We start from the raw sequence: 13359 nt of genomic DNA on the forward strand, positions 1-13359 counted from the left end.
GCCGCAGGGGCAGGGTTGGGGCAGCGACGCTTCGGCCCTGCGGACTCCCTAGGTCTTGGGGTGGTGGCCGCCCGCGTCAGCCCCCGCTCGTTTTCCACCGGGAGCGCCCACTCCGACTTGGGCAGGGGTGGGGCTCTGAGGGACCGGGTGGAGGGGCGAGTCGATTGCCTTGGCGCCGGAAGAAGCTTCTAGTTAGGATGTTTCCCGGATAAGTACTGTCTGGCAATTCCGCAGCCTGGCCCAAACTGAGGGGAGCCATATTGTCCCTCCCTGTCTCCCAGTTTATAGCGTTGTCTCCATCTGTGCCGCCGTATTATCATTATCTGGTGTGGTTTTTTACCCCCCTTTTTCTTTTTTCTTTTCTTTTCTTTTCTTTTCTTTTCTTTCTTTCTTTCTTTTTTTTTTTTTTTTTTTTTTTTTTTTGGTCACTGCCTGCCAGGGTCCTAGATTCCATCCTCGGTTTACTTGCCCTCAATTGCCCCAGGCCCTGAGAATGCTCAGGAAGGCTGCGCAGTACTGGAGGGACAGAATGACCTTCCAGCCCAGAGTCCCTGGTGAGTTGTTTTTCCGAAGATAGTGGTTGGCTAGTCTCCATCTCTGCTGAGTGCAGGACTCCAGTGCAATGAGCTCAGACTGCAGCAAGGGGGATTCGAGTAAAACCCAGGAAAGACCTTCCCAACGACAAGTAATGTGACACAGTGAGTTGGGTAACCTTGGGAGACAGTGGCATTATTTCCCCCAGGGAATTCCCAAAACAGAAGGGGCAGTGTTTGAACCGAAGTAGATGATGACCTGTCCAAAAAAACCCAAAAAACAAAAAACCAGGGGATGCGAAAGAGGACTGAAGAGGCTGGCACTGTTTTATGACTGACTAGAACATTATTGTAAGTATGGTGTGTGCTGTTAAGTCTACTCTCCCCTGTTCTTCAGTGTGTCCCCATCACCTATTCTGTACTCCGGCATCTTCTTTTACCCGAGATTCTGAATCATTCTGTACATGTATGTATCCGATAGAGAACCTGTCTTTCACCATAGGGCTCTAGCAGCACTGTTTTTTGTTGTTGTTGTTGTTGTTGTTGTTGTTGTTGTTTTCTTTTGGTCTCATTTGCCTTACACTTTCAGGATGGTACAGGGTAGAAAGGAGCACAGTTCCTGACTCTGTTCCACCTCCTCTCTGGAGACCCTGAGGAGGATTGGACAGGGCCTGCATATTAAGTGCCTCACTGCAGTCCTAGTCCTTATCGTGGAGCATGTGTGATAGTAAAATAGCCAGTCCACTCTGCAGTCAATTTGGATATGGTCCTACCCAAAATTAATGTAATATCATATGTCAGTTATATCTCAATTTAAAAGAATGGACATGGCCCTGAAAATCCTTTTTGTAGCAGAGAAGGAGAAATACCAGATGGTGGTGGTGCCTCACCCTACATGCCACTAAAACAATATTCTGCTACATCTCTGCCCCGCCATTTGCAAATCTGAATCTGGCAAAGCTTGGAGAGATGTGCAGGCCTCCTCTTCTGCAATCAGACAAGAGTGCCACGTGGAGGCAGAAAGCCAGAATAGGCTGTAGGGAGAAGGGGACAGTTTCCATAGCAACTGTAGAGATGAGGCCTTTAAGTAGCACAGGGCTTCAGTATAAGGGTCAGCAGCAGTTAACCACACACTCTGCTTTCATCAGGTCTGACAAAGAGGTTAGACAATAGATCTGAATGGTATAGGGAAGGACCACACACTGATCAGATGGTAAGGGCACAAACTCAGGTCTGTGATCTCAGACCGCGCTAGAATTAGGTTTTGTTAATTACAGCTACAATGGCAGGCTATGATAATAGTACAATTGCACATATAAGCTGGATGAGCATTCAGCAGGCTGTTCTTTAAAAGGCAGAACATATCAGAAGAAGATTGACTCCCGGTATCTCTTAAAGACCCCACTCTTTCCTGGGTTAACAGTATCCCAAACATTAGGTGATGATCCCAGTATCGTCGTCATATTATCAGAAAATATTTTCAAGTATCAAATGGCAGACAGCACAATGTGCAAAATGCTGTATAAAGAAAATTATGGAGTTTAGTATTAGCATCTAGGTTCCAGAATTTTAAAACTGAATACAGAAAACACTGATGCATGTATGTGAGGCATGGAAAGCTGATTTAAAATATTAAAGAAATACATACATGATTTGCAAAGTATATAAAAACCTATTTTGTGTTTAGGAAGAGTGTGCCATGGCAGGAACCTAGTAGTAAAAAGATGTCCTTCAAAAAAAGACCTGTCCAAAGGGATTATTGGGCACCTCTGATACACATGATTACGAGGCACATGCAGTAGTGTGTGGTGGTTTAGAGCCCACTGCAGTGTTTCATTTAACTATTGACCACTGGGATGACCACATATGATCTTTTGGGAACTCCTTGTTTCTTCCACACCCCTGTCATGCAGCATTGGCAGATATAGTGCTTACAACCAATGCTTTTCAAACTCTTTGTGATGAAGGACCCTTGAATTGTAGAAGGGGTCACTAGGGATTTACCACTGAAGGCAAGGTTAGAGGAGATGCAAAAGGAAGACGCTATTACAGGCTCTTCCCTTGGATGTGCACTTCAGTGGGCACAAGGCAGAAAACAGTATAAATCTCAAATACTATGAAAGGTAATTGTAGCCTTGGCTAAGTGTAAGCCAATGAAGGGATTCTCAGACCTTTGCCAGTTCATAATATATAGTGATAAATTAGCAAATAGGTAAGTTATGCACATATTTAACAAGGTAGGAGGGGCATCTCTAAATTTTTTCTGGAAATAATTTCATATTTGGCATTTAAATTTGAATTAAATTTAAAATTTTAGTTGTCCTCACAAGAAAAGCAGAATTTTATTGGAATTAATTGTTCTCATCTTGAATTATGTATATATGGGAGAGGAGGGCACCATAAAGTTTTCAATGCTTAGGGATGTCCACAGGAATTAAGCCAGCTCTAATAATTCATAAAAAAAAGACAATAACTCCTCCCTTACTTCTGGCCTGATGAATGTCATTAGTTTTTCTGAGGATGTGAACAAACTCATTTTTTAATATTTATTTTATTTCTTTAAAAAATTTTTTTTTAACATTTATTTATTGTTGAGAGACAGAGAGAGACAGACCATGAGCAGGGGAGGGGCAGAAAGAGAGGGAGACACAGAATCTGAAGCAGGCTCCGGGCTCTGAGCTGTCAGCATAGAGCCCAACGTGGGGCTCGAACTCACCAACTGCGAGATCATGACCTGAGCCAAAGTCAGATGCTTAACCAACTGAGCCATCCAGGTGCCCCAAGTTTATTTTATTTCTTTAAAGTTTACTTATTTTTGAGAGAGAGAGAGCAGGAGAGGGACAGAGAGAGAGGGAGAGAGAGAATCCCAAGCAAGCTCCATGCTATAAGCAAAGAACCTGATGTGAGGCTTGATCCCACAAACCGTGAGATCATGACCTGAGCTGAAACCAAGAGTTGGATGCTTAACCAGCTGAGCCACCCAGGCGCCCTAGATCTGAGCTCATTTGGCAGCATTCCAGCTTGTTCTGCTGGATTGCATGGTCTTATCATCTAAAATATCCAAAAGGAACTGCATGCGGCTCAGATTCCCATACTGCACTCAGTTCTGCCTATAAAGCATTCTTTACACAGAGAGAGTCGTGTTTGATTACAGGATTGCTGTGTCAGAGGTTTATCCTTGGCTTTTGGGGAAAATACTATGATCATAATGCATACTGGCAGCCATAGGGTCACCTCTTAGTATGAATAGCTGGTTTATCTGCAGAGGCATTGAGTAAAATAATCTCTAAAAAAGGTCTAGGTAGGGGAGAAATCTGCATTTGTTGCTATGTCTGGCACACAGAGGAGGCCCACAGTAATTATTTGTTGGATAATTTTCCTAAGTATTTGTTCACATTAAGTAACGGGAAAAGCACAGACACCGGGTTTACCCTCTCCCTGCAGAGCATTGCAAAAGGACAATAAAGACATTTACCCCTTTTCCTTCCTCACTCCCCACATTCTTTTATTTAAGAAAGTAATTCCCAAGGGGTGCCTGGGTGGTTCAGTCAATCATCAGACTCCAGCTCATGTCATGATCTCATGGTTCATGGGTTTGAGCCCCACCTGGGGCTCTGTGCTGACAGCTGGAAGCCTGGAACCTGCTTCAGATTCTGTGTCTCCCCCTCTCTCTGTCTCCTCCCCCATTCCTGCTCTGTCTCTCTATCTCAGAAAAAAAAAAAAATCAAAAAAAAAAATTTAAAGAAAGTAAGTCCCAAAAGTGAAAAACATTTATAGATACTATTTACCCTAATCCATTCTATTAGCCTGTGAGATGGAAGTTAGTGTTTGGCTATGGCCTTAGCCTTCTGAGCAAAGCTACCTCTTACTGCAGGGACCTCTAAGGATTTTCTTGTGGTGGTGAAGATGATAGTGGTAAAGGTAGTCTAAATCTAGGTGTGTAAACTTAGTTTTGAGGCCATGCCTTTGTGTGAATCAAATTTTACATCATTTTTTATTTATTTATTTTTTTATATAGTATTTTTTTAACGTTTATTTATTTTTGAGACAGAGAGAGACAGAGCATGAACGGGGGAGGGTCAGAGAGAGGGAGACACAGAATCTGAAACAGGCTCCAGGCTCTGAGCTGTCAGCACAGAGCCCGACGCGGGGCTCGAACTCACGGACCGCAAGATCATGACCTGAGCCGAAGTCGGCCGCTTAACCGACTAAGCCACCCAGGCGCCCCTACATCATTTTTTAAAGGTATTTGTAGAATAGAGTTATTTTTCAGGAGGGAATGCTTGGGTTAAAGAAATATTGTTCCCTTTACACTATCACAAAGTCACAAATACCTTTCCCCTTCCTTCTTAGTTCTTTCTTTTTTTAAGACAATTTTTAATGTTTATTTATTTTTGAGAGAGAGAAAGAGACAGAATATAAGCGGACGAGGCACAGAATCTGAAGCAGGCTCCAGGCTCAGAGCTGTCAGCACAGAGTCCGAAGCAGGGCTTGAACTCATGAACCATGAGAACATGACCTGAGCTGAAGTCGCACACTTAACAGACCAAACCACCCAGGTGCCCCGTTCTTAATACTTTCCTGAAGATCCTTCACAATATGCCCTAACTTCCCTTTCTAACATTACTTCCTGCGAATACTTTAAATTAACCCTTATTCAGTCAATCTGAGCCACTTGCCTTTCCCTCAGTCATTCTTTTTTTTTTTTTTTTTTTTTAGTATATATCTATTTAGAGAGAGAGAGAGAGAGAGAGTATGAGTGGAGGAAAGGGGCAGAGAGAGAGAGAGAGTCTTAAGCAGTTTCCAATGCAACATGGAGCCTGACATGGGGCTTGATTCCATGACCCTGGGATCATGACCTGAGCTGAAATCAAGAGCTGGACCCTCAACCATCTGAGCCACCCAGGCACCACTCCCTCAGTCATTCTTATACTTTCTGTTCAGGCTGTCTCTTTTTCCTTAGATGCTTTGTTCACCTTAATTCTCATTTAGGAATTTATTTACTTTACCCTTTTGATTTATTTTGTTTGTGAAATAAGGTTCCATTTCATTCCACAAAGGATTTAAGGATTATGACCCAACTCAAACACAGCTGCTTCTATGAAACTGACTTCCCCACTTGCCAACTGTACAAGGTACTTATCCTCTCTGTGCTTTAGTTTCCTTTTCTATAAAGTTGTAATAATTGCATCCCACCTTGTAGTGTTATTTTGAAAATTAAATGGGACAATCTCTTAAATATGCTTACAACAATGTGCAGATTTCATTTACTTATTCATTTAATAATATTTATTGAGCACTTACTGTGTGCCAGCACACCCAGTACACAAAGATTCCTGCTTTTGTGGAGCTTACATTCTAGTGGAGGAGACAGATAAATAATAAAGAGGCAACATATAGTATGTGAGAAAGTGGTAAGTGCTGTGGCAAAAAAGAAGAAGATAGGGTAAGGGTGACTGAGAACACTGGTAGGTACTCTGGTGTTGGGGAAGAAGAGGGGAGGGACAGCAAAGGTTGCTGTTTTATTTTTTATTATTGTAATGTTTATTTTTGAGAGAGGGAGAGAGACAGAGTGTGAGTGGGGAGGGGCAGAGAGAGAGGGAGACACAGAATCCAAAGCAGGTTCCAGGCTCTGAGTTATCAGCTCAGAGCTAGACATGGTGCTCAAACTCACAGACCATGAGACCATGACCTGAGCTGAAGTCGGACACTTAACCCAACTGAGCCACCCAGGCACCCCGAAAGGTTGCAGGTTTGAATGGGCTGGTCAGGGTAGGCCTTAGAGAGAATATGAGACCTGAGCAGACTTGAAGGAAGTGAGGGAGATAGCCACTGGGGTATCTGGCAGAAGAGTCTCATAGAAAGAGAGGATAGCCAGTACAGAGTTCCTAAGGTAGCTGTGCCTGGTACATCCAAAGACTAGCTGGAGCCCATTGTGGCTGGAGCGGAGGAGTGAGAGAAAGAATAGGAGATAAGATCAGGGAGATACTAGAGACCAGATCACACAGGAGATTGTAGGTATGTTGGAGTTTGGTTTTTATTCTGAGTGAAATGGGGAACATATGCAAGCTTTTGAACAGAGAGGTGATGTGGTTTGATTTAGATTTTTACAGGATCACTTTGGTCACTGTTGAGAATGGATCATGGAGGATATAAGGAGTGAAGGGGGGAGCCAGTCAGGGATCTTGCAGTAATCTGGGTGAGCAATGATGTAACTCAGATTAGACTGATGTTAGTGGAGATAGTGACAATCAGTGGAATTCTAGATACACAGTATTTTAAAGTTAGGGCCAACCTGATTTTCTGTCTGATCAAATGAAGAATGAAAGAGAAAGAAAATAAATAATGTCTCCAAAGATAAACCAAAAACTTAAAAAGAAAAAAAAGTTACCCACTGGAGGAGAGAAGAAGTAATTGTGAGGCAGCCAGGGATGGGAAGTAGACTTTTAAAAATTTAACTTATTTTGTAAATTTGACTTTGGAATTATATAAATGTTTTACATACGTATAAATCAAAATTAAGTCAAAATGGCCAATCTGACAAATAACTTGAATCAGAGTATATTTTTTAAATCTACAAATGAATAAAAAAAGACAACCCAATTATAAAGTGAACAATTTAAGTGGATTGCCACAAGGTGTACAAATGGCTAGTAAGTACAGGAAAAAGCATTCATCATTAGTCTGGAGAAATGCACATTAAAACCACACTGCACTATCACTTAACATCCACAAAATAGCAAAAATTAAAAGAGCAATAACACCAAATATTAGCAAGATTGTGGAACAAATAGAACTCTCATTTACTGCTAATACTTGTATAAAATGTTATAATCACTTTAGAAGAGTATTTGTAAGTTTCTTGTAAAATTAAACACCTATCCTGTGACCTAGTGGTTCCACTCCTGGACATTTTCTCAATAAAAACACATATGTCCACAAAAAGACTTGTGGGGTCTGTTCATAGAAACTTTATTCATAATAGCCCAACCCAAACTGGAAACAACCCAAATGTCCATCAATAGGAGAATGGATAAACAAATTGTGATATCTTCATGCAATATACTACTGCTCAGTGATAAAAAGAAACTACAAATTTATGTAACATAGATGAAAATAAAAAACATCATGCTGAACAAAAGAAACAAAACATAAAAGAATATTATGTTAGTTGGTTTCCTGGGGAACTAATGCCAACACATAATTAGATGTGCAAAGAGATTTGCTGGGGGAGTATATTGGTTATCAATTTGAAAAAAATTAACCCCAAACTTGAAAGCTTAAAATAGCAAATATTTATATCTTATAGTGTTTTTTTTTAACATTTTTTATTTTGAGAGAGAGTGTGTGTGAGTGGGGAGTGGCAGAGAGAGAGAGGGAGAGAGAAAATCCCAAGCAGACTCCTTGCTGTGTCTGTGACCCAATGCAGGGCTCAGTCCCATGAACCCCAAGATCATGACCTGAGCCAAAATCAAGAGTGGGATGCTTAACTGACTGAGCCACCCACGCACTCCTATCTCACATAGTTTTTAAGGATCTGAAACTCAGGAGCAAACGAGTTGAGTTGTTTTGGCTTAGGGTTTCTCATAAGGTTGTAGTCAAGTTGTTGATTGAGTTTACAGTAATCTGAAGGCTTGACTGAGGCTGGATATCTGCTTCCAATGTGGATCACTCACATGGCTATTAGCAGGAAGCCTCAGTTCCTCGCCATGTAGGCCCTTCCATAGGTCTACTTGAATACCCTCATAACATGGCAGCTGGCTTCTCTCAGAGCATGTGAGCCAAGAGAGAAGAAGGAGGGAGCCACAATGCCTTTTTATGACATAGTGTGGGAGTTACACACCATTATTTCTATCTTATTCTATTTATTAGAAGCAAATCACTAAGTCTAGTGACTTCCCTCTTGCAAGGAGGGAAATTAGCTCTACTTTTGAAGGGAGTGTCAATGAATTAGTGGATTTATTTTAAACCACCACAGGGAGGGACTAGGGGAAAGCAAAGAGAGCCTTCAGATCAAGGTACAGGTCTGACATCTGTGGAAGGAGAGAAGAAAGGGATAAATCTTTGAATGGAAGAGCTTTGTCCTACAGCATAATTCCAAGAAGGTTTGGTGAGGCTGATGAAAAACCTTTAAGTCAGAGGGGTGGGCGAAATGGGTGAAGGGGGTCAATTGAATGGTGATCGAAGGTAACTAGGCTTATTGTGGTTATCACTTTGTGATGTATACAAATATCAAATTATTCTGTTATACACCTGAAACCAATATACATACCCATTTTACCTTAAAAATTGTGAGCAAATCTATTAGTTTAACGTACCCATTAACCTAAGACCTAATGAGTATTAAAATGGGCCTGAAGAATAGATCCTGGCAGGAAAAAAGTTTTCAATAAATTTTTTATCTTAAAAAAAAAAGTCTTCAGGGGCGCCTGGGTGGCTCAGTCGGTTGGGCGGCCGACTTCGGCTCAGGTCATGATCTCTCGGTCCGTGAGGTCGACCCCCGCGTCGGGCTCTGTGCTGACAGCTCAGAGCCTGGAGCCTGTTTCAGATTCTGTGTCTCCCTCTCTCTGACCCTCCCCTGTTCATGCTCTGTCTCTCTCTGTCTCATAAATAAATAAATGTTAAAAATTAAAAAAAAAAAAAAAGTCTTCAAATCAAAGGCACCTGTTGGAGGCATTGTGTATATCACAGCATTAGGCCTGTTTTTGTAGCCCTGCTGTGTTCTCTCATTGGCTGGGATCAGTCTGTGGAAAGTGTGGCTTTGGTCCAAATGTGGTGATAGATCCAGAGCGGCAGCAGGTAGTGTCATCAGTCAGTTATGTTCCTTGAAACCAGATTTCAATGGTGCATTTTCATGGTCACCACCGGTAGTTACTGCATGGATAAGTTTACATGAAATTCCTGAATGCATAAAACTAATCTATAGTGATAGAAAGCAAGTAAGTGGTTGCTTGGGGTTGGAGAGGGTGTGAGAACTGATTGCAAGGGAACTTTGGAGTGGTGAAAATGTTCTCTATGTGATTGTGGTGGTGGCTACACACACACACACACACACACACACACACACACTTGTTGAACTCATCAAATGCTACATTTAAAATAGGCACATTTTATTGTACATAAATTATATATAAAGTTTACTTTAAAAACACAATGAAATACTCCTTTACAATGAAAATACCAAATGTTAGCGAGATGTGCAGCACCTGAAACTCTCATATGTTTGTTAGTGGGCGTATAAAATTATGCAACTATTTTGGAAAACTGTTTGGCAGTTTCTTACAAAGTTAAGCAAATACCTATCCTATGACCCAGCTGTTCCACCCTTAGATATTTTATGCAAGAGAAATGAAAACATATGCTCACAAAATACCTATCTATGAATGTTTATAACTGCTTTATTTATACTGGTGTTAACATAACCCAAATATTCATCATTAGGAGAACTGATAAACAAAATGTGAAACATATACACAATAGAATACTACTGAGCAATAAAAAAAGAATGAACTACTGGTGCATGCAACATGGGTGAATCTCAAAAGTGTTACTGTTGACTAAAAGAAGCTGAATATAAAAGACTACATACTAAATGATACCACTTACATTAATATTGTTGAACAGGAAAAAAAAAATCTATGATGGTAGAAATTAGAATATGGTTGCCATGAAAAATTCTCTGGAGTGAAGAAAAAAAATTTTTTTTTGCTGTTTATTTATTTTGAGAGAGAGAGAGAGAGAATGAGTGGGGGATGAGCAGAGAGTGAGAGGGAGAGAGAATCCCAAGCAGGTTCCTCAAGGAGGCTGATTCTGGTGTGGCTTGAATTCAGTAAACATTGAGATCAACCAAAAGTCGGATGCTTAACCAACTGAGCCACCAAGACACCCAAAGAAAATGTTTTATTTCTTGATTGGCATGTAAGTTTCAGAGATGTATACATTTGTCAAAACTCATGACATTATACAACTAAGAGCTGTGCATTTCATTGTATTTAAATGTTATCCTAACAAAAATATAAAAATAGTCACTAAAAATAAAAAAATGAAATAAATTAACCTCTCTGTATTAAATTGGTAGAATTACTTCAAATGACTCTAAAATACAATAATTTAACAGTACTTTTTTCAAAAAAATTTTTATTGTAAAATACACATAAAATTTACGATTATAGCCAATTTTAAGCATATGGTTCAGTAATATTAAATACATTTATAATATGGTGCAACCATCACCATCATCCATCTCTATACTTCTTTTTATCTTATAAAACAAAAACTCTATACCCATTAAACAATAACTCCCATTCCTCTTCCCCCCAGATTGTGGCAACCACCATTCTACTTTCTGCCTCTATGATTTTGACTACTCTAAGTAGCTCATATATGTGGAATCCTACAATATTTGTCTTTTTATGGTTGACTTATTTCACTTAACATAATGTCTTCAAGATTTGTCCATGTTGTAGCATAGGTCTTAATTGTACATTTTTAAAGAGATGTACCCTAAGGAAAAAAGCAACTGCAAAGAAATGTAAAACAGTTTTTGCTAGTCATCTCATTAATAGTAATAGTGGTATTTTTTTCTTTTTTTAATTTTTTTAAATTTAATTTTGTAAAATTTACATCCAAATTAGTTAGCGTACAGTGCAACAATGGTTTCAGGAGTAGATTCCCTAATGCCCCTTACCCATTTAGCCCATCCCCCCCTCCCACAACACCTCCAATAACCCTCTGTTTGATCTCCATATTTATGAGTCTCTTATGTTTTGTCCCTCTCCCTGTTTTTATATTATTTTTAAAAATTTTTTTAAACATTTTATTTATTTTTGAGAGAGGGAGAGACAGAGCATGAACAGGGGAGGGTCAGAGAGAGGGAGACACAGAATCTGAAACAGGCTCCAGGCTCTGAGCTGTCAGCACAGAGCCCGATGCGGAGCTTGAACTCACGGACCGTGAGATCATGACCTGAGCCAAAGTCGACCGCCCAACCGACTGAGCCACCCAGGTGCCCCTGTTTTTATATTATTTTTGTTTCCCTTCCCTTATGTTCATCTGTTTTGTCTATTAAAGTCCTCATATGAGTGAAGTCATATGATTTTTGTCTTTCTCTGACTGACTAATTTCACTTAGCATAATACCCTACAGTTCCATCCACGTAGTTGCAAATAGCAAGATTTCATTCTTTTTGATTGCCGAGTAATACTCCATTGTATTATATACAATAGTGGTATTTTTTGTGTGTGAAATGATTGTATATATACATAGAAAATAGAATAAAGCAAATTATGTTAATGTTATCAACAACAAAGATGTTGATCATAAGAGAGATACAAATATAAAATCAAGAAACTTGGGTAAAATCTCTGAAATCCTAAACTTAATTGGAAAAAGCAAAAACAATGACCAATTCAATGTTAGCAATAAGCTTTCCAGCCATCCACATTACAGTCTCTAAGTGCTATTTACTACTAAAATGAACCAAGGCTTCTTAGGGAAACAGCTGATTCCAGATCTGGGGCAGGAAATGAACAGGATGAACCTGGAACATCTTATTATAACAGAAAGGAAGGAAGCTATCAAAGACCCCTGCAATCATGTCAAAAGGACTCTGGAGCTAATCTGAAGGAAGTGATGTCCAACAGTCCTAAGATCTAACAATATGCATTTCAAAGTGAACAATAATTGCAGTTGATTGAATACACCAGGTGTTAAAAATCCATGAGTTCATAGTGATACTAAAAACAAAAATTTCCTTGGTCATTTTGGGAGTATGCTAAAGAGCCTCATCATTTGGAGAAATATTCTCTATTATATGGAGAACCTTAAATCATTGTTTTGAAAACTAGCAAGTCAAAAAGAAAGAATCAAGGATTAATTCTGCCTTTCCTTAGGTAATCAAATATTTGATGAAGAAAAAGTTCTTATTTATGAAAGAATTCCAGCTGATAAATGAATACAGTATGTTAAAATTAGAATATCACTATTTTGGGGTTCCTGGGTGGTTCGGTTGGTTAAGCATCTGACCTTGGCTCAGGTCATGATCTCATGGTCCGTGAGTTCAAGCCCCACGTTGGGCTCTGTGCTGACAGCTCAGAGCCTGGATGGAGCCTGTTTCAGATTCTGTGTCTCCCTCTCTCTGCCCCTCCCCTATTCGTGCTCTGTCTCTGTCTCAAAAATAAATAAACATTAAAAAAAAATTATAGAATATCACTATTTTGCAGCTCTTAGTGAAATAATGCAGCTAGGTAATGATTACCAATGACTACTAAACTATCAAGTAAAAAGATAGTAACATTTGGACCTATTTATCAATTGTAACAAAACAAAAATACATTCAACCAGATGTTATATGTCTCCTGATAAGATGCAATAGGAAGTAAATGATACCACTTATGAAGTATTCTTGCCAAAAAGAAAAAATGAAGCATAAATCATAAGAAATACATCTAATTGCCCATTTATAGAAAATAAGAAGGGACAAATATGTCAGATGATACCACAGGGATGCAATAAAAAAAAATCCACACAGTTCTGGAAATTTTATAGAACAAATGACCTAGTTTCATTAACAAATTTATAAATTGCAGGAAATAAAAATGAAACAGAACTTACAGATTAAAAGATAGCTAAGAAAAGAATCATCCAAAGGCAGTGTGTAAACCTTGTTTCGGAATTGTAAAAAAAAAAAAAAAAAAAGAGATGGGGGACAATTGAGAAATTTGAACACTACATATTTGATTGCATTAAGAAATTGCTGTCAATTTTCTTTGTATGTGTTGATTTTTTTTATTTTTTAAACTTTTAAAAAATGTTTTATTTGTTTCTT

At 39.3% G+C, this 13359-nt stretch overlaps 1 protein-coding gene across 7 annotated transcripts in view; it reads left to right on the forward strand.

Moving 5' to 3' along the window:
* TP53BP1 (tumor protein p53 binding protein 1) overlaps positions 1–13359 on the forward strand; it is a 96294-nt gene that overhangs the window by 826 nt on the left and 82109 nt on the right. For 2 of the 7 annotated variants that reach the window (XR_009606041.3, XR_009606042.3), the window contains exon 1: positions 434–884. The exons of 1 other annotated variant lie outside the window; for it this stretch is intronic. The gene's annotated coding sequence lies outside the window, so the exon portion shown is untranslated. Of the gene's footprint in view, positions 1–430; positions 885–13359 lie in introns of those variants that run through there. 4 more of the 7 variants (XM_060618747.3, XM_060618745.3, XR_009606043.3 and 1 more) reach the window with 3 other exon arrangements.

Source organism: Panthera onca, chromosome B3, assembly GCF_046562875.1.
Source record: "Panthera onca isolate mPanOnc1 chromosome B3, mPanOnc1 haplotype 2, whole genome shotgun sequence".
Classification (NCBI taxonomy): Eukaryota; Metazoa; Chordata; class Mammalia; order Carnivora; family Felidae; genus Panthera; species Panthera onca.